Source organism: Globicephala melas, chromosome 5 (genome assembly GCF_963455315.2).
Source record: "Globicephala melas chromosome 5, mGloMel1.2, whole genome shotgun sequence".
Taxonomy (NCBI): Eukaryota; Metazoa; Chordata; class Mammalia; order Artiodactyla; family Delphinidae; genus Globicephala; species Globicephala melas.
The window spans coordinates 101,457,157-101,475,073 of record NC_083318.1 but is presented as its reverse complement, the minus strand read 5'-3'; the positions used below and the strand labels follow the sequence as shown (position 1 = coordinate 101,475,073).

The 17,917-nt window shown below is 41.9% G+C and overlaps 1 protein-coding gene and 1 pseudogene across 5 annotated transcripts in view; one reads left to right on the top strand and one right to left on the bottom strand.

Moving 5' to 3' along the window:
- Nucleotides 1-2,024: 2,024 nt before the first annotated feature.
- LOC115850818 (uncharacterized protein C2orf78-like) lies at nt 2,025-12,478 on the bottom strand (annotated as a pseudogene).
- The window catches only part of LOC115850047 (microtubule-associated protein 9), a 71,249-nt gene continuing 55,482 nt past the window's right edge, over nt 2,151-17,917 (top strand). For all 5 annotated transcript variants that reach the window (XM_070045598.1, XM_070045600.1, XM_070045599.1 and 2 more), the window contains exons 1-3: nt 2,151-2,379; nt 3,789-3,864; nt 4,491-4,612. The gene's annotated coding sequence lies outside the window, so the exon portion shown is untranslated. The remainder of the gene's footprint in view (nt 2,380-3,788; nt 3,865-4,490; nt 4,613-17,917) is intronic.

Here is a 17,917-nt window from a genome sequence, read left to right as displayed (position 1 = left end):
ATGGGACCTAATGAAACTTCAAAGCTTTGCAGAGCAAAGGAAACAATAGATAAGACCAAAAGACAACCCTCAGAATGGGAGAAAATATTTGCAAATGAAGCAACTGACAAAGGATTCATCTGCAAAATTTACAAGCAGCTCATGCAGCTCAATAGCAAAAAAACAAACAACGCAATCCAAAAATGGGCAGAAGAGCTAAATAGACATTTCTCCAAAGAAGACATACAGATTGCCAACAAACACATGAAAGAATGCTCAACATCATTAATCATTAGAGAAATGCAAATCAAAACTACAATGAGATATCATCTCACACCGGTCAGAATGGCCATCATCAAAATATCTACAAACAATAAATGCTGGAGAGCGTGTGGAGAAAAGGGAACCCTCTTGCACTGTTGGTGGGAATGTAAATTGATACAGCCACTATGGAGAACAGTATGGAGGTTCCTTAAAAAACTACAAATAGAAAGACCATACGACCCAGCAATCCCACTACTGGGCATATACCCTGAGAAACCCATAATTCAAAAAGAGTCATGTACCAAAATGTTCATTGAAGCTCTATTTACAATAGCCAGGACATGGAAGCAACATAAGTGTCCATCAACAGATGAATGGATAAGGAAGATGTGGCACATATATACAATGGAATATTACTCAGCCATAAAAAGAAACGAAAGTGAGTTATTTGTAGTGTGGTGGATGGACCAAGAGTCTGTCATACAGAGTGAAGTAAGTCAGAAAGAGAAAGACAAATACCATATGCTAAAACATATATATGGAATCTAAGAGAAAAAAAGAAAAGGTCATGAAGAACCTAGGGGTAAGACAGGAATAAAGACACATACCTACTAGAGCATAGACTTGAGAATATGGGGAGGGGGAAGGATAAGGTGTGACAAAGTGAGAGAGTGTCATGGACATATATAAACTACCAAACGTAAAACAGATAGCTACTGGGAAGTAGCCGCATAGCACAGGCAGTTCAGCTAAGTGGTTTGTGACTACCTAGAACGGTGTGATATGGAGGGTGGGAGAGAGGGAGACGCAAGAGGGAAGAGATATGGGAACATATGTATATGTATAACTGATTCACTTTGTTATAAAGCAGAAACCAACACACCGTTGTACAGCAGTTATACTCCAATAAAGATGTTAAAACAAAAGAAATTAGAAACTAAAAGGTAAAACTAAAAAAAAACATTTGTTATTATAAATAACAATGGAATTTACTATGCTATTATACCCTCAGACCTACTGTAGTACATGCTGTTCTTTGCTGTTCCACTTGGGGCAGGATTCATAATTTTTCTAACAGTTACAGATCCCTATGCCTGATACTGTGAGGAAATGTTCTACTTGAGCTCCACTATTACCTCTCTCAGGCATTTTTTGCAATTGTCTAAAAGGTAAATCCATACTGTCAACCTCCAGCATGATACCAGGCACATAATAGAAACCCAATAAATGTTTCACTGTGAGTGGAGTGTAAGTTGATAGAGTATTTTTGAAGGTTGATTAGGCAGATTAGATTGATTGAAAACCTTTCAATATTTTAAGTTTGCATCTCTTTCATTCCAGAAATTCTATGTCTAGAAATTTACATATAGCTATACACATGTATAAAGAGGCTCACATTGCAGCCTATCTATAACAGAGGACAAAAACAAACAAACAAACAAACAAAATACCCCCAAACTGAAAACAACTAAAAGTCCATCAATATCGGACTGGCCGTGTAAATTATGTAATGTGACGCAGCTATTAAAGAGAATGGGATGGATGTACGCAAAAATTGGGAAACTCACGATCCACGACAGATTGTAGACTATGTCTAGTATCCAGCTCTTCTATAAAATACAGGATCTCCATTACGTAGAAATACTTACATACAAGATACAATAAGTGTGAATGTAAAGCACTTGGGAAATATCTGAAAGAACCACACAAGATACTGGGAGAGTGGGACAGCTTTCCATGTCCCATGTGATTGGAGTTCTGAAGGGTGCACACACCACGAACTAGTGGACCTCTGCTACCATCTTCCGGCTAAGGAGGGAATTGCAGGCGTCATACTCCTCTTTATGAATGAAGCGTCTGGGCGTGTGAACGTCATCTGGGCGGGCGGTGGCGCATGCGCAGGAGAAGGAGGTGCGCGAGCTGCGTGGGCTTGTGCCTAGGCGCTTGTGTTTCGGGGCCTTGTGGTGGCACCGGGGGAGCCGGGCTGGCGACTTTGGCACTCTTGGCGTTGGGTGGGCGGCACCTTGGGGGTCACATGAGCCAGTGGCATCATGCCCGTGGGCGCCGGGGTCGGCGTCGCGGCTTTTCCGGACGTTCGTCGGCCAGGAGGAAGGGCGGAAAGCACATCCCGGAAAGGTAATAACGCCTTGGCCCCTGGGCGTTGCCGGTGGAGCCCAGAGCCCCTGGGCCTGGGCTTCGTCTCCTGTGCTGTCTCCTGTGACTGTTGCCCCCGCGGGCTGCCCCGTCCGCGCTGTGCTAGGGGGTATTGGTCGTCTCGCGGTTCAGTTCACAGTAGCTGAAAGGGACAGTGTGTGATGTTCTGATTTCTCCCCATCGTTTTACAAGGGAGGCTCTGGCCATGGCTCCTCGGGTAAAATGCAGAGGGACTGCTTTTTAAGATGGGACTGTCAGTGTTGGGGACACTTCTTAATTACGAACATGGAATCCCCTTCAATTCCTCAAGCTGTGTTGTTTTGGCACAGAAAATGTAAGAGGACCTGGAACTAAGTTTGAGTGAAGAAACGCACGGGTACTGCCGAATTTTCCATCGAGACAGTTGATTTGTGTTGTCTCTTGGAATGATAAAGGGCGTACTGTTGCTTCCTAACCGGTGTCATTTGAGAGATCTACCTCTGTACGTTCAGATGATTAATTGTGAGACTTTGCTCATGTGTGCAGTAAACGCTTTAATTCCCTAAGACCTTCCTTTCCTCCATCTCATACCCCATTAAGCCCGCTTCAGTTTATCTCCTGAATTTCTTCTGAATCTATCACCTCTTCCTCAACATCCTAATACTGAACTTGCCTGTGTGCTGCAATTAGGTCTTAAGTAGTGTCCATATTTCTTGTTTCCTTCCAATCCATTCTGCACACAAGAAACCTTAAAAGCAGGTTGGAACATTGCTCATAGACATCGCTCAAAAGCATTGTTTTGAGAGTAGAAAACAAACTGTTGGCCTTTAAGACTCTGCGTGGTCTAGAATCCTCTCTGCTTCTCTAGCCCCATCTTGTGCCACTATTGCCCTCACTTTCTCTGCTTCAGATACACTGAATTAACCTTAGTTCTAACTCATCTTACAGAAGTCAGTTCATATATTATTTTTCACTGTGATTCCTAGCATTAAGGAATTTTATTTTCAGGTTTTGTATGAGGACTAAAAGTAAATTATGAAGTGGAAGAATTGAGTGTAAACTATTTCAGTCAACACGCATGTATTAATGATATGATACCTTAGTAGTCAACAGTGGGCTAGGTTCTATCAGGGATACAGAAGTTCTGGCCATCTCTGGTTTTAGATATCCCTGATTTGTTGAGACCGTTGCATTGTTTTGTTGCCTTTTATCTGTTTTCAAGATGGGAGAACAGGAACAAGGGAAGTATAGGTTATTACTAGGTGGGGTTGAATAAGTGGAGCAGCAAAATGCAAAGCAGAAAGAAGAGGGACCTACCATAGAGGGATATGATTTCCGTTTTCAAGGCGCATTCATCCTATGCAGGGAGACAGCCTAACATAAAATTTGCCTAACAAAAAATATATTAACAGGTGGGAAGACTATCTCCCAGTTGAACAGCGGATGCCTGGGACGCGTTTCATTGCTGTCAAAGTTCCTTTAAAAAAGGTAAGCAAAAGTTAATACCATATTCTTCGAGAAATCTGAATTCACCATATAGAGCCCTGGCTCTCAACCCCGTCGTACTCCATTTTCCCTTTTTATAGCAAATAATTTCTACTACCTCTTTTGCTATCCAGAAATGGAATTCATAGATAAATACAACCTACTTTTCTACTTAATTAATTTAAAAAAACCAATGGAATGCCCTAACTCTAAATAAAGAATAAAGTAATTTATAAGAAAGTAATATGTATCTCAGTATGTAAATGTTTGGGGATGACTATACTAGAAATAAAGAAATAGTCAGTTACTTGTACCATGAATGCAAAAAACTGCTTGGAGCTGGCAATACAGCGGTAGGCAAAATTGATGTGGTCCCTGCCTTCTGGGAGTTTACAGTCAGGTTAGGAGACCAACGTGAAGTAAACAAAGATAGAAATAACTATATAGAAGTGAGCTTATTTTCTGCCGTCTAATCTCTCCGGAAGAAAGGATCGTAATACCGCTTGTAAACTCCAGAGAAAGAGACTTTACTTTGAATCTCATATGTTAGCATCACAGGGTTTGAATAAATGGATAATATAATAAAGGATTTTAAACGCATGTTCTTTCTATTTTATTCTTTCTGACAGAGATTTGACAAGAATCTTGCTCCAGAAGAATGTTTCTCCCCCTTGGATCTTTTTTAACAAACTCCAAGAACACAACGAAGAACTTGGGCTGATTATTGACTCGCCGCTATTATAAGCCAGAGGTAAATGGAACCCGTAATTGAAAATGACCTTCTTTCTGATACTCTGATAATTCATAGTAGTTCAGTAGTTATCATCTTATGCTAAGGTGAATCCTGGCCTTCTTTCATGGGTTCCAAAAGGGAAGCTAGTGGTTTCCTTAAATACACATTTGTAATTGCTGTTTCAAAATGAGATTAAAGATATGAATTGAACTGTAATATTTGGCAGTAGGCTCTAGATATGCTTAAGAAGTGCTATAAGCTTCCATGTTCTGTATGTTGAAAATGCAGTAAATTTTTAGTAAGAGTAGTAGTAGCCTAAAAGGAAAGAAAGGTATGTCCGTTATGTCTTTGGCACTTATGTTAAGCAGTTGCCTGAGCGTGTTTAAGCAGCGGGGTAAAAGACAGTTGTTCTCTAAGTTTTATGCTTTCTTTTCCTAATACCTTCTGATATAGTACAGAAACCCATATATTCTCTTGGCCCATGTAGGACATACCAGTGCAAAAGAATTACCCTTCTTCTGACCTGTTCCATGGCCTTGGGAGACAGTAACACCTAATGTTTGTTAATATTTGTACAGCGGTTTGCCCTTTAGAAAGTTCTTTCATATCCATTGACTTTGTGAATCTTCACAACAATCCTTTGCTGTTGAAGTGGAAGTAGTACTGATACCTCCTACTGAGTGCTTACTCTGCACTAAGCTCAGAGGGTAGACAACTACAATTACTAATTTTACGGACGATGAAACTGACTCTCGGACAAGGAAGAATTGAAATTTCAACTCAGTTGTTCCTCTTTTTTTCATTGTAGTAAAATATACATAAATCATATTTATTTTAACCATTTATAAATATGCAGTTCAGTGGCACTAACTACAGTCACAGTGTTGTGTAACTATCACCACTGTCTATAACCAAAACCTTTCCATCATCCTCAACAAAAACTCTGTAACCATCAAACAGTAACAACCCCATTATCCCTCCCACCGGCCCTTAGAAACCTCTATTCTATTTTCTGTCTCTATGAATTTGCCTATCCTAGGTACCACGTGTAAGTGGAATCTACTATATTTATCCTTCTATGGCTGGCTTATTTCACTAAACCTAGTGTTTTCAAGGTTCATCCGTGTTATAGCATGTAATGAAATGCCATTCCTTTTTTGGCTTAATGAATCCCACTGTGTGTATATACCATATTTTGTTATTCATCGGGTGATTGACACTTGGGTTGTTTCCACCTTGTAGCTATTGTGAATCATGCTGCTGTGATCGTTGGTGTACAAATATTTGCTCAAATCCCTGCTTTCAGTTCTTTTAGATGTGCAGTGTAGGTAGTAGCAGAGTTGTTGGATCATACGGTAGCTCTACGTTTAATCTTTGAGAAACTGCCAAACTGTTTTCTGCAGTGTCGTCTTGTCTTTAAACGATTATCACAAATTTTAAACATGTACAAAAGTATAAAAATACTGTGAGTGTTCCTTGTATACCCATGAACTCATCCCGCTTTAATATTTACCAACTGATGGCTGTCATGTTTTATCTATACCCCCACCTGTTTCACCCCATTCCACATTATCTTGAAGCAGCTCCAAGAGAACATGTAATTACATCTATATATATTTTTTTAATTAATTAATTTTTTTTCTGTGTTGGATCATCGTCTATGTACGAGGGCTTTCTCTAGTGGCGGCAATCTGGGGCCACTCTTCATCGCGGTGCGCGGGCCTCTCACTATCGCGGCCTCTCTTGTCGTGGAGCACAGGCTCTAGACGCGCAGGCTCACTAGTTGTGGCTTGCGGGCCTAGTTGCTCCGCGGCATGTGGGATCTTCCCAGACCAGGTCTCCAACCCGTGTCCCCTGCATTGGCAGGCAGATTCTCAACCACTGCGCCACCAGGGAAGCCCCAGCTATATATTTTTGGTACGTATCTTTAAAATATAGGACTTTTATTCCTTAATATCATTTTTTAATAGTAAATACCCAGTGAGTGCTCAAATTTGCAGTTGTCTCCTAAATGTCATAAAAAATTGTTTTTAAGAATTTTGAGTTAGATCCAAATAAGGTCCACACTTTGCCGTTGATGGTTAGGTCTCTGAAGTCTTATTTAATCTCTAGGTTCTCCCTCCATGTCTCTCTCACTTTTTTTTATCCTCCTTGAATTTTATTTTTAAAGAAACCAGGTAATTTGTCCCGTCTAGATTTTGATGATTATATTCACCTCTCTAAGTGAAGTGGCACAGGAATACTGGCCTTGCCTGTCGTTGCCAGGATTAACTGAATAGTGCCTTAGCTGCCCTGGTGCTCAGGTGTTGAGTACACGGTGATTTACATACCAGGCCCTATTCGTGGGCCTCCTGATGCAGCAGCTCCCTTGGCTCTGCCCCTGTCGTCAGCTGCCCCTAGGATAACTCTGAGCCCTAGCCACCTCTCTGGTAGATTTCCCTATCCCCCCACTATAACCACGCCTGGATAAGGCAACTCAAACCTTTCAGAGATGTGTCCTGAACCTCTTGTTTTCTTAAATACCTATCTGGTGGTTGTGAGACTTAAGGCCAACCTCCCCAAGAGACTTTTTCTATTTCTCCTAGTAAACCTAGAGTCACCTTCTGTCATCTTCAACTCTACTCAAATTTGGTTCTTTCAACCCTGACCTCTGACCCTGCTTTTTACTTCTGCCATTTCATCCTCACTCCTGCTTCCTTTCATAAATCCATAAATCTCTTTTGGCCTTCCTAGCCCTGGGCCAAGTTCCTTCCTCTTTCCTCAGTTTTTACCCCTTTCCTTCATTCTCCCATCCAACTTTCAGTCCTTCCTTTCTCATGCAGACTTTGATTCCAACCCCATCAAAAACAAAACAAAACAAAACAAAAAAACACGCCGCAGTTAGCAGCATCTCAGAATTCAAAAAGTTTATTACTCGTCTATTAATTCTATTACATTTTTTATTCAGTTTTATTGTTTTAAAATATACCAATATAAATAAATTTATGCCTGTCTTATCTATATATGGAAGAAGAGCTGGTCCCCAAGGTGGCACCAACAATCCTAGCAGCTGTTACTTTACATATCCGTAGTAGTCAGCAATTTCCATTTCTCTTTGCCTCTCAATGAAAAATTGCACTTTCCCCAAAGAGGTGTATTTGGCAGCATTCTCACGTTGTTGTTGGGCCCGCCTCTTCATGGCCTCCCGCTCGGGCCTCTGCTGTAGTTCGATGGGCTTTGACATTACTGGCTCAGGAACATTGGGTTCCCTCCATGGAACTGGTTTCTTGCTGAAGTCTTGGAGTAGAAATGGGTTTGGAGCTTGGCTGGGGACTGGTGCTTAGTCACAGCAGGGGGAACAGGCTCCCGCTGGAGAGAAGTGCATGATGAAGTTTTGTAGGGTGCAGGCCTAGGAGCAGCAGACGGAGGGACACTAGGCTGGGTATGGTCGGTCCAACCCGGTTGGGTTGGGTTGGTCACAGTTGGCTGAGCTCGTTTGGCAGGACCTGGCAAAGAGGCAGGAGCTGGCTGGGAAGAACTGACTGCAGCAGGTTGAGCTGAGTTAGTAGAAGCAGCGTGGGCACGGTCAGCAACAGCAGGCCGATGTGAGGCCGGAGACTGTGGCCTCCGAGGAGCAGGTCGAGCTTGAGGCTTGTCCCAGGCAGAAAAAGGCAGAGGTATCAACTTGACCTTCCCAGGAGGCAGCAGCTCATACTGGGATGGAGAGGGACACTCTTTTTCAGCACTGCTGTCTGGTTTCTGGGCTTCGCCTTGAGTTTTCTCAGGGCCCTTACCCTCACGTGGGATATTCCGCCATGGCTGGATAGCTGGGGGTGGCTGGGGGTCTTTAGGGTTGCTTGAATTTCCCAAGACCCGACAGGAGGAGAGCCCAGTTCTCTTATCATTCTTCTCCCCCAGTGCATGAAAAACCCGCACAGCCTCCAGCATGCGCACGCATAGGGCGGTTCGAGGCTTTTTTAAAGCTCTCTTGGATAGGCTCAGTTTGGTGTTCCTTTCGCTTCGTCTGGGGAATTGTTGGCTTCTCTCCTGCCTTGACTTTGCTCCCTGACTGCTTATTCTCTTCAGCCTTCTTTCTTCCTCTGGTCCTTTTGGTCTTTTCCTGCCCGTGGCTCTTCGTTTTGCTGATCTTCCTGGATGCAGCTTTCTGAGGTTTGCCTTTAGAACCCTTGGCCGTGTTCACAGGAGCCCTGTCACTGACTGCAGCATTGCATAGAGCCACTTCTCCCGCTATCAGGCACTCTGGATTCTTTGGCTGGATTTTGGCCTTGGGAGCAGCATTGATAGGCTCAGAAGCTTTATGTTTGTTCTTTCTGGGTTGATCAGAGGGAGCCTTTATGACACTTGGCTTTTCCCGCACCTGATTCACCTTAATGGCTCTGTTGTCTTTGGCTTTGATCACGTTGGGACCTTTGGATATAGAGGGACCATGTTATTGGGGTCTGCAGTTTTATCATACTGGGCTGCCATAAACATGGAGGAAGCAGCTGTGTGCTGGTCAGTGACGGCCAGAGTAAAGTCTCCAAGTGAAGAAGAATTCTTTTCAGTGCTTCCTGTGATGTCCCAGTCAAGAACACCTGGATAGGAAGCAGCTGAAGTGGAGATCTGGCTCTGGTCAGTAACTCCAGATAACGTAGTTATGCTAGACTGTTGGTGAAGGTAGGCACTACACGTGTGTCTGTGTCTGGAAGGAGGTACCTACCGGTAGCTGATGCCGAACCGACGGCAGGAGCAGAGACTCTGGAGAAGTTGCAGGCACTTCCTGTCAGGGAGGTTGCATTGCTCACCACAGGAAGAGAGTGCTGCAGAGAATTTAGAGTTCCAAGTAGAAATGGATTTTGGAAATTTTCTGTAAGAACAAGAGGGTAATGAAAACATCAGGGAGATTGATAAATTCTCACTATGTTTGAGGAACAGCATTATCTTAAGGTTCTTGCTATCAGGACACCTCTAATGTCAATACTTACTGAGAAACCAAAAATCAGACCGTTATGATGGTTGTAAGGACTGAGCAGTTTTACACTCTTCTGTATTAACTGCCTGTGCTGCCATGTTGGGCACAGATGGGCAGAAGACCCAAGTGGTATGGCTCAGACATTGTTCTCTAGGCTGGAAGCAACCTTCTCCCTGCCCTATCTTTCCCTTCAGCCTGCACTAGTATTGACTTCTATGCTGTTTCCTAGACTGGAAGCATTTTAGAACTAGGAGGTCCTTAGAGAACTTCTATTTTCACAGTCTCATTTCATGAGGAAGGAAACTGAGGCTCAGAGAGGTCGGGTTGACTTGTTCAAGTTCTCTCATTATGTTAGTATCCTTACCAGGTTTCAGAACCTAAGTATCCTGACTTCCTTGCCAGGACGCTACTCTGAGCACGATACTGCCAGAAAGCAGGAGAAATAGAACTTACACTATAGGCAGTTTTTTTTTGTCCGTTAGAAAACAGTACGGCTATTACCATCGTGATCTTCAGTGTCTCACTTTGCTTGTGCAGTTCCCATGCTATTACCTAGAGTTCACATATAGCTCAGTCCAACTGGTAAATTTAAAGAGTCATTTTTACCCTCTTCAAGCCTGGTTTCTCATCCTACCTCAAAATGATTACCCGAAAGTGAATTTCTTAAGTGCTTTTGGAAAGAAAAATGTTATCTGATTACTTCAGATTACTCATCTGTAAAGTGGTGATAACACCACCACCAATAATAATAGCAGTAATAATTAATCCATGAATAAACTGGTATATTGTGTATGATTTATATGGAGGAAGATACAATAAGTTCTAGAAAGACAAAGAAAATTCATGAAAAACATATTACATAACGAAAAAGAAATACATAGTTATGAAAACTGGGGTATGTGGCAAGTATCAGAGCATAATGAGTTTACTAACAAATGACATTCTGTACCATACATGCAATGTTATGAAAGTGAATTTTGCCCACTGTATTTTAGTGAATACTGTGAACCCCAAAACACGATAGAAGGTGATTTTGAATGAATTCCTAGCCAATACATACAGACAGAGAAGATATATCAGTAAAAATGCCTAAAGAGCAACAAAATTCAATCAATGTGAATGTATAGGTAGCCACAATATATGCAGACAAGTATTTCAATGAAAACTGGTACAAAGCAGACAGCAAAATAATAAGTGTAAAAGAATTTCATTATTGTGCTCATTCATATTTTTACCCAGCAAGTAACAGGTATTCAGCCTGGTAGAAATATATGTTTCAAAGAATAGAAATATATATTCAGCCTGGTAGAAATATTCAGCCTGGTAGAAATATATGTTTCAAAGAATAGAAATATATAATAAGCAGAAAGGAAGCTTAAAAAGTATCAAGAAGGTTTTTGTATTTATCCTAGAACTTAGATTATAATCATCTTCAACATCCAAGAAGATGACATCCCCAAACCTAAAAAAACCATCATCACTAGAATCCAGTTAAAAAAGATTTTCAAATGTAAGAATATCGAAAGGACTCCGCAATATTGTTCTAGATAAATGTGGATTTTTTTTTTTTTTTTTTTTGTCGCGCCGCGTGGCCCTGGCAGTGAAAGCACTGAGTCCTAACCACTGGACCGCCAGCGAATTCCCTCAATGTGGAATTAGAGATGTGGGGCTTGACTGTTTCTTTTTCTTCTTAGGTAGCTAAGATCTAAAAACGAACGATGGCTGTTGATCAATGTGCTCTCTGTGTTAGGAAGGAAAGAACTGTAAAGATGAAAAGCAACCTTGCCTTAGAAGCTACATATCACACAAAGGAAATAGTCCTTCTGATTCAATCTCGAAGATATCATTTAAAGTGTTTAATTGGTAAAACGTCTACATAGTTTAAAAATTAGGAAGAATAAAACATTGAAAAGCAGACCCCTAGATAAGCACTTTGGTTTCTTGTATATAGGAAGCATGATTTCTAGGACATATTTCTAAAATGTTTACATTCAAGACTGTCAAGTGCCAACTGTATTCAGAGAGGCAATAAAAGCAAAAAAAAACACTAAGTATGACTTTTCTGGTAAGCTGCCTTTCTTGGTGATACCCTCTTCTGTCCTTACTTTCCTCTTAGTCTGTTAAAATAAGGATTTGCTACAATGAACTTTGTTTTGCCCTGCTCTGAGCAGAATTCACTCTATGCTGTTTGTGCTTTAATTTAAAATCTTTGGTTCCCATCAACATTCCATTGCAAACTACGTTTTTCTTGAGAGCTCCTCTATGCTTCCCCTCTTCGTTCTTATATTTTTTCCTATGTCTTGGTTCCTGTTGGCCTGTGCTGATGAAAACAATCCTAAACTTCCTTACGTTTCACTCTGTGCCTCCCTATATAGCCCAGTACTCTCCATCCTCTCTCCCTATTTTCTCTTTTCAACTAGTCGAAATACTAGTGGAGGGAGACCATTAGAGATGAAACATCTTGCTATATATTGCTAGTTTTCTATGTCACCTGGCTTTTCTGTGTTTCTGTTGAAACACTCTTGAGAAGTCTCCGATTTCATTTTCTACATGGGTACCCTTTAAGGCTCAATATTAGAAAAGACAGGGATCAGAGTGATCAACCAATGTAGTATCCTAACGTAGCAGGTAAGGAAAAAATCAGGCTTTGTGAGACAGTCAATGATTTGTCCAGAGTCACACAGATAGTAAATGCCAAAGTCAAAACTGAAATTAGGTCTCCAGACTTCTAGTTCAATACGTTCCCTCATTATTCCATGCTATTTTGAATCTACTAGTAAATTTAGGGGCAAAATAAATCTAACGAAAAACTTTAAAAAGTTTCTTTTCTTACCTGACATGGTCAGAGAAGAAGAGAAAACATCAACTGCAGATACAAGGGATGAGGAGGCAACAGCAGAGGATGTCTGAGTGGCTGCAGCTGAACAGCGCATGTGTCCAGTACAAAGGTCACTGGTTCCCGCTCACTGATCACTTATATGATATAGGAGAATGATGTCACAAAGCAGGCAGTTTCAAGGTATGAGATAGCCAATAGGGAGGCCCGATCCCCAACAGGAGGGCGGGGTTGGGTGGAGAGAGTGTAGGAGAGCTAAAACAACACCTAAATTTCTGAGCTCTGGGGAGGAAATCCTAGAAGACAGATTTACCTCCCCCAGGCTCTTACATTAGGGAAATCATTGCAACATTTCTTACAGACGTTCATTAATATAATTTACTAACAGTTACCTGTATCCTACACAGTATTATATTTTATGTATCGTATACTTAGAGCTATATATATCTTATGTAATTAATATCCTTAGGAAGGCAAGAGCCATCTAGTTTGAACTATTACAGTTGTTCTGAAATCGTATCTGTCGAATTAGTGAACTTATAGCAGCTTTTAAGGAGCCAAAGGAGGGATTAAGAAGCTCTTTTTGTAACTTGGTTAAAGCGTAGGGTGAAGTTTGTTGAGTGTACCTTGTGGAGAGTGTTGTGGTCCAAGGCTCTTCTCTTAGTTTCGTCTCCTTGACTCCTACCTTCCTTGGGCTGGGCCAGGCTGGGCCAGGGGTTGGACTTGCGACTTACATTTCTCTTCTGCTTACTTTTTTTTTTTTTTCCATTATGGGCATTGTTTCTAGGACAAGCCTTGATCTTACCCTCATGGATGTTACTTCCTGTCAACTTGCAGCAGCAGGAGTCTTCTTTTCAGTGCTTGATGCTTCACAAAATAGACTCTGCCCGTTGGACGCAGATACCAGAGAGCTAGGAGACAGAGCTGGTTGCAAACCTTTCCTCTTCCAGCCTTTGGTTGCAATCATTTTCCCCATAATTTGCTACCTCTGGTTCCTTGGGCCACACAGGTATCCTGCCATCCAGCTCTTTTATACGTGAGAGACATTCTGAATACTGTCCCTTTTTCTTTGCACAGAAGTATATACAGTGTGGCAGTTAACTTTAATCTCCTGCCCCTTGCAAACAGCCACTCTAGAATCTTGGACCTCTAGGATTCTCTGTCTTGCATGCTTGGGTGCAAGGCCTAGCAAAATGAAGAGGAGAATAATTAGAGAAGGAAGAGGACATTTCGTGGAGAACTGGGAGCAGATAAGGTGAAAGGGCACAGGAGTAAAGAGATTCATGTAGATTTTGTGGTTTCTGTGGGAAACAAGTTGACACACTTTGGCCTCATTTTGTATTACCAGGACAGACAGTCATAGATATAAGTAGCTCGATAGTGCAGCAATTGCCATGAATTCTGTACACTAAAGGGAACAGTCTTACATATAGTTCTCATTTTGTTTTATGTCATATTACCTTATTAATAGCATTCACTCGTATGTTTGTAGAATACAGATTTTTTGAAATGCTCTGGTTTTGTCTACATGGTTATTTCCTTGTCATATTTTTAAGGACTCCAACATTGTAAGACATACTGCATGTTTTTCTCTTGACGATTGTTTATCTTGAAGCATCATGAACGAACTTGACCTGTTGGATTTTGTGGAGAAACTTTAAAGGGGGTCTGTGAAAAAGGCATTGCGGTGAGTCACATTACGTACCCAAGCGTAAGGAGCAGACATCTGCCATCAGCCCAACTTGGCCTGGGTTGCCTCTGTTTCAGTTCCCGTGGTTAGTGCTTTGCTCCCTAACCACTCTTGTGACTGTGATAATGTGAGTAAGGGCCGAGTTGCTAATGATTTATACGTGAGGTAAGCTGGTTTGAGGGAGGAAATCTGTGGATCTAGTCATTTTCCTTGGTGGTAAGCTTTCAGGGAGGGGTGCAAAGATTGATCTTTCTGGGGACTTTTCTAGTACCAGGAAGATGTCCCATAGATGGGACCTCCAAAGACACACATTTAATTTTTAGGCCTGTTTTTCCTATTATGAGATACGAGTTTTTTCACTGATGGGGATGATGCTTATCTGAGAAGAAATGGTGAAAGGTGTTGTTAGTATAGAGATGTGGCTTAAGCTTTTAAGTGTTTTTCAAGGTTTTTCCCCTAAGCTTCCTACTTCAGATGGCCTACTTACGTGATACTAGTATGTGATGTGAGGCTAACAACTTACTAAATACCTGCAAGCCAGATCAGTGTCTCTTTTCTCTATATTTCCATGGAAATCAAGGGACCCGTAGCCACTGCAGGTTAGGGTGGGCGGTGTGAGATTGGGGGGAGTGTGGTAAGACACATTTTGGTATCAGTAAAATGTTTACCTATTAAACTATGCAGTTCCAACTTTCAATTCTGTTTAGTTAGGCAAACCCTTAGTTAGGCTTTTCCTGGTTCCGAGCCTATGTAACTTATTTTCTCTCCCTAGTTCCAGCCATTTAACTTTAGCTTGCAAGCTCAGCATCATCTTAACCTCTAAAAGAATCTTCCATGTAGGAGGAAGAAACTAAAGAGCTCTATTTCAGCACTTAGGAACATGAGGCCCTACCCTGACCGAAACCTTTATTCTTACAGTTAGGGTATTGTCTTGTCCCAGCATTTTGAACCCATCAGGTTGACTGAGACATGTCTTGGTGTAACATCCCCAGTTCGTCTACCCCTGAGGCTGTCCTTAATTCCTCCCATTGTCACATTTTGATTTAATTAAATACTGGAATCCCTCAAACCCTTGCATGGTACCTGAGGCCCTATGGGATACTGGTAGATTTTGTTAGTGTCAAATACTTCGCTGTCTGATTCTCCAAATATCCCTTGCTCCTAGATTTTCCGTCCCAGCATACTACATACCCATTAAGGCATTGTTTCATCTCATGTTGGACCCACTCCCATCCAGAGGCCTACTCTTTGCTAGTTCGCATACTTTCTGGAAACCCCATTATGGCCAGGTCTGGACTTTTTTGTGTTCCCACCCAAAGCCTGTATCTTTTAGCAAGCTGGAACTATAAGACCAACATAGATTTTCTAGTTTCCGATAGATTTATGTCACAATTTGTACGTTGTCATGTCTATAGATATTTGTATCATTTGTACTTTTTGGCCATTACATGCCCATTGGATATTTTTCATAAATTGCAAAAGAATATTTTATGACTTAGCACCAAATTGAATGTGCCTAATTGTAAGTTTGTAAACTAGGTTGTGCTAACTTGTATCTTTTCTTTATCCAAGTAGTAATTGACTACTGTTGTCCCATTTGTAAGTATGTGGAAGTTTTCAGAATTGTAAATAAATGCTTGTGGATTGAAACTTGGTTAGACTATTGACTGTCCCAGATACGTTAAAGCTAGTGATCTTTTTACTCATTCATTCATTCATTCATTCATTCAATAATTCTGACCTTCCTGACTCAGTTTACCCAGCTCAGATGGTTGTGAAGATTACTAACAGTGTATGTAAGATACTTTCAGAAACTAGAAACTGAAAAGTAAAACTAACAAAAAACATTTGTTATTATAAATAACAATGGAATTTAGTATGCTATTATACCTTCAGACCTACTGTAGGACATGCTGTTCTTTGCTGTTCCACTTGTGGCAGGATTCATAGTTTTTCTAACAGGTACCGATCCCTATGCCTGATACTGTGAGGAAATGTTATACCTGAGCTCCACTCTTATCTCTCTCAAGCATATTTTGGTATTGTCTAAAATGTAAATCCATACTGTCAACCTCCAGCATGATACCAGGCACATAATAGAAACCCAATAAATGTTTCACTGTGAGTGGAGTGTAAGTTGATAGAGTATTTTTGAAGGTTGATTAGGCAGATTAGATTGATTGAAAACCTTTCAATATTTTAAGTTTGCATTTCTTTCATTCCAGAAATTCTATGTCTAGAAATTTATATATAGCTATACACATGTATAAAGAGGTTCACACTGCAGCCTATCTATAACAGAGGACAAAAACAAACAAACAAACAAACAGAATACCCCCAAACTGAAAACAACTAAAAGTCCATCAGTATCGGACTGGCCGTGTAAATTATGTAATGTGACGCAGCTATTAAAGAGAATGGGATGGATGTACGCAAAAATTGACTGGGAAACTCACGATCCACGACAGATTGTAGACTATGTCTGGTATGCAGCTCTTGTATAAAATACAGGATCTCCATTACGTAGAAATACTTACATACAAGATACAACAAGTGTGAATGTAAAGCACTTGGGAAATATCTGAAAGAACCACACAAGATACTGGGAGAGTGGGACAGCTTTCCATGTCCCATGTGATTGGAGTTCTGAAGGGTGCACACACCACGAACTAGTGGACCTCTGCTACCATCTTCCGGCTAAGGAGGGGATTGCAGGCGTCATACTCCTCTTTATGAATGAAGCGTCTGGGCGTGTGAACGTCATCTGGGCGGGCGGTGGCGCATGCGCAGGAGAAGGAGGTGCGGGAGCTGCGTGGGCTTGTGCCTAGGCGCTTGTGTTTCGGGGCCTTGTGGTGGCACCGGGGGAGCCGGGCTGGCGACTTTGGCACTCTTGGCGTTGGGTGGGCGGCACCTTGGGGGTCACATGAGCCAGTGGCATCATGCCCGTGGGCGCTGGGGTCAGCGTCGTGGCTTTTCCGGACGTTCGTCGGCCAGGAGGAAGGGCGGAAAGCACATCCCGGAAAGGTAATAACGCCTTGGCCCCTGGGCGTTGCCGGTGGAGCCCAGAGCCCCTGGGCCTGGGCTTCGTCTCCTGTGCTGTCTCCTGTGACTGTTGCCCCCGCGGGCTGCCCCGTCCGCGCTGTGCTAGGGGGTATTGGTCGTCTCGCGGTTCAGTTCACAGTAGCTGAAAGGGACAGTGTGTGATGTTCTGATTTCTCCCCATCGTTTTACAAGGGAGGCTCTGGCCATGGCTCCTCGGGTAAAATGCAGAGGGACTGCTTTTTAAGATGGGACTGTCAGTGTTGGGGACACTTCTTAATTACGAACATGGAATCCCCTTCAATTCCTCAAGCTGTGTTGTTTTGGCACAGAAAATGTGAGTAAGAGGACCTGGAACTAAGTTTGAGTGAAGAAACGCACGGGTACTGCCGAATTTTCCATCGAGACAGTTGATTTGTGTTGTCTCTTGGAATGATAAAGGGCGTACTGTTGCTTCCTAACCAGTGTCATTTGAGAGATCTACCTCTGTACGTTCAGGTGATTAATTGTGAGACTTTGCTCATGTGTGCTCATGTACGTTCAGATGATTAATTGTGAGACTTTGCTCATGGAGACTTTGCTCCATCTCATACCCCATTAAGCCCGCTTCAGTTTATCTCCTGAATTTCTTCTGAATCTATCACCTCTCCCTCAACATCCTAATACTGAACTTGCCTGTGTGTTGCAATTAGGTCCTAAGTAGTGTCCATATTTCTTGTTTCCTTCCAATCCATTCTGCACACAAGAAACCTTAAAAGCAGGTTGGAACATTGCTCACAGACATCGCTCAAAAGCATTGTTTTGAGA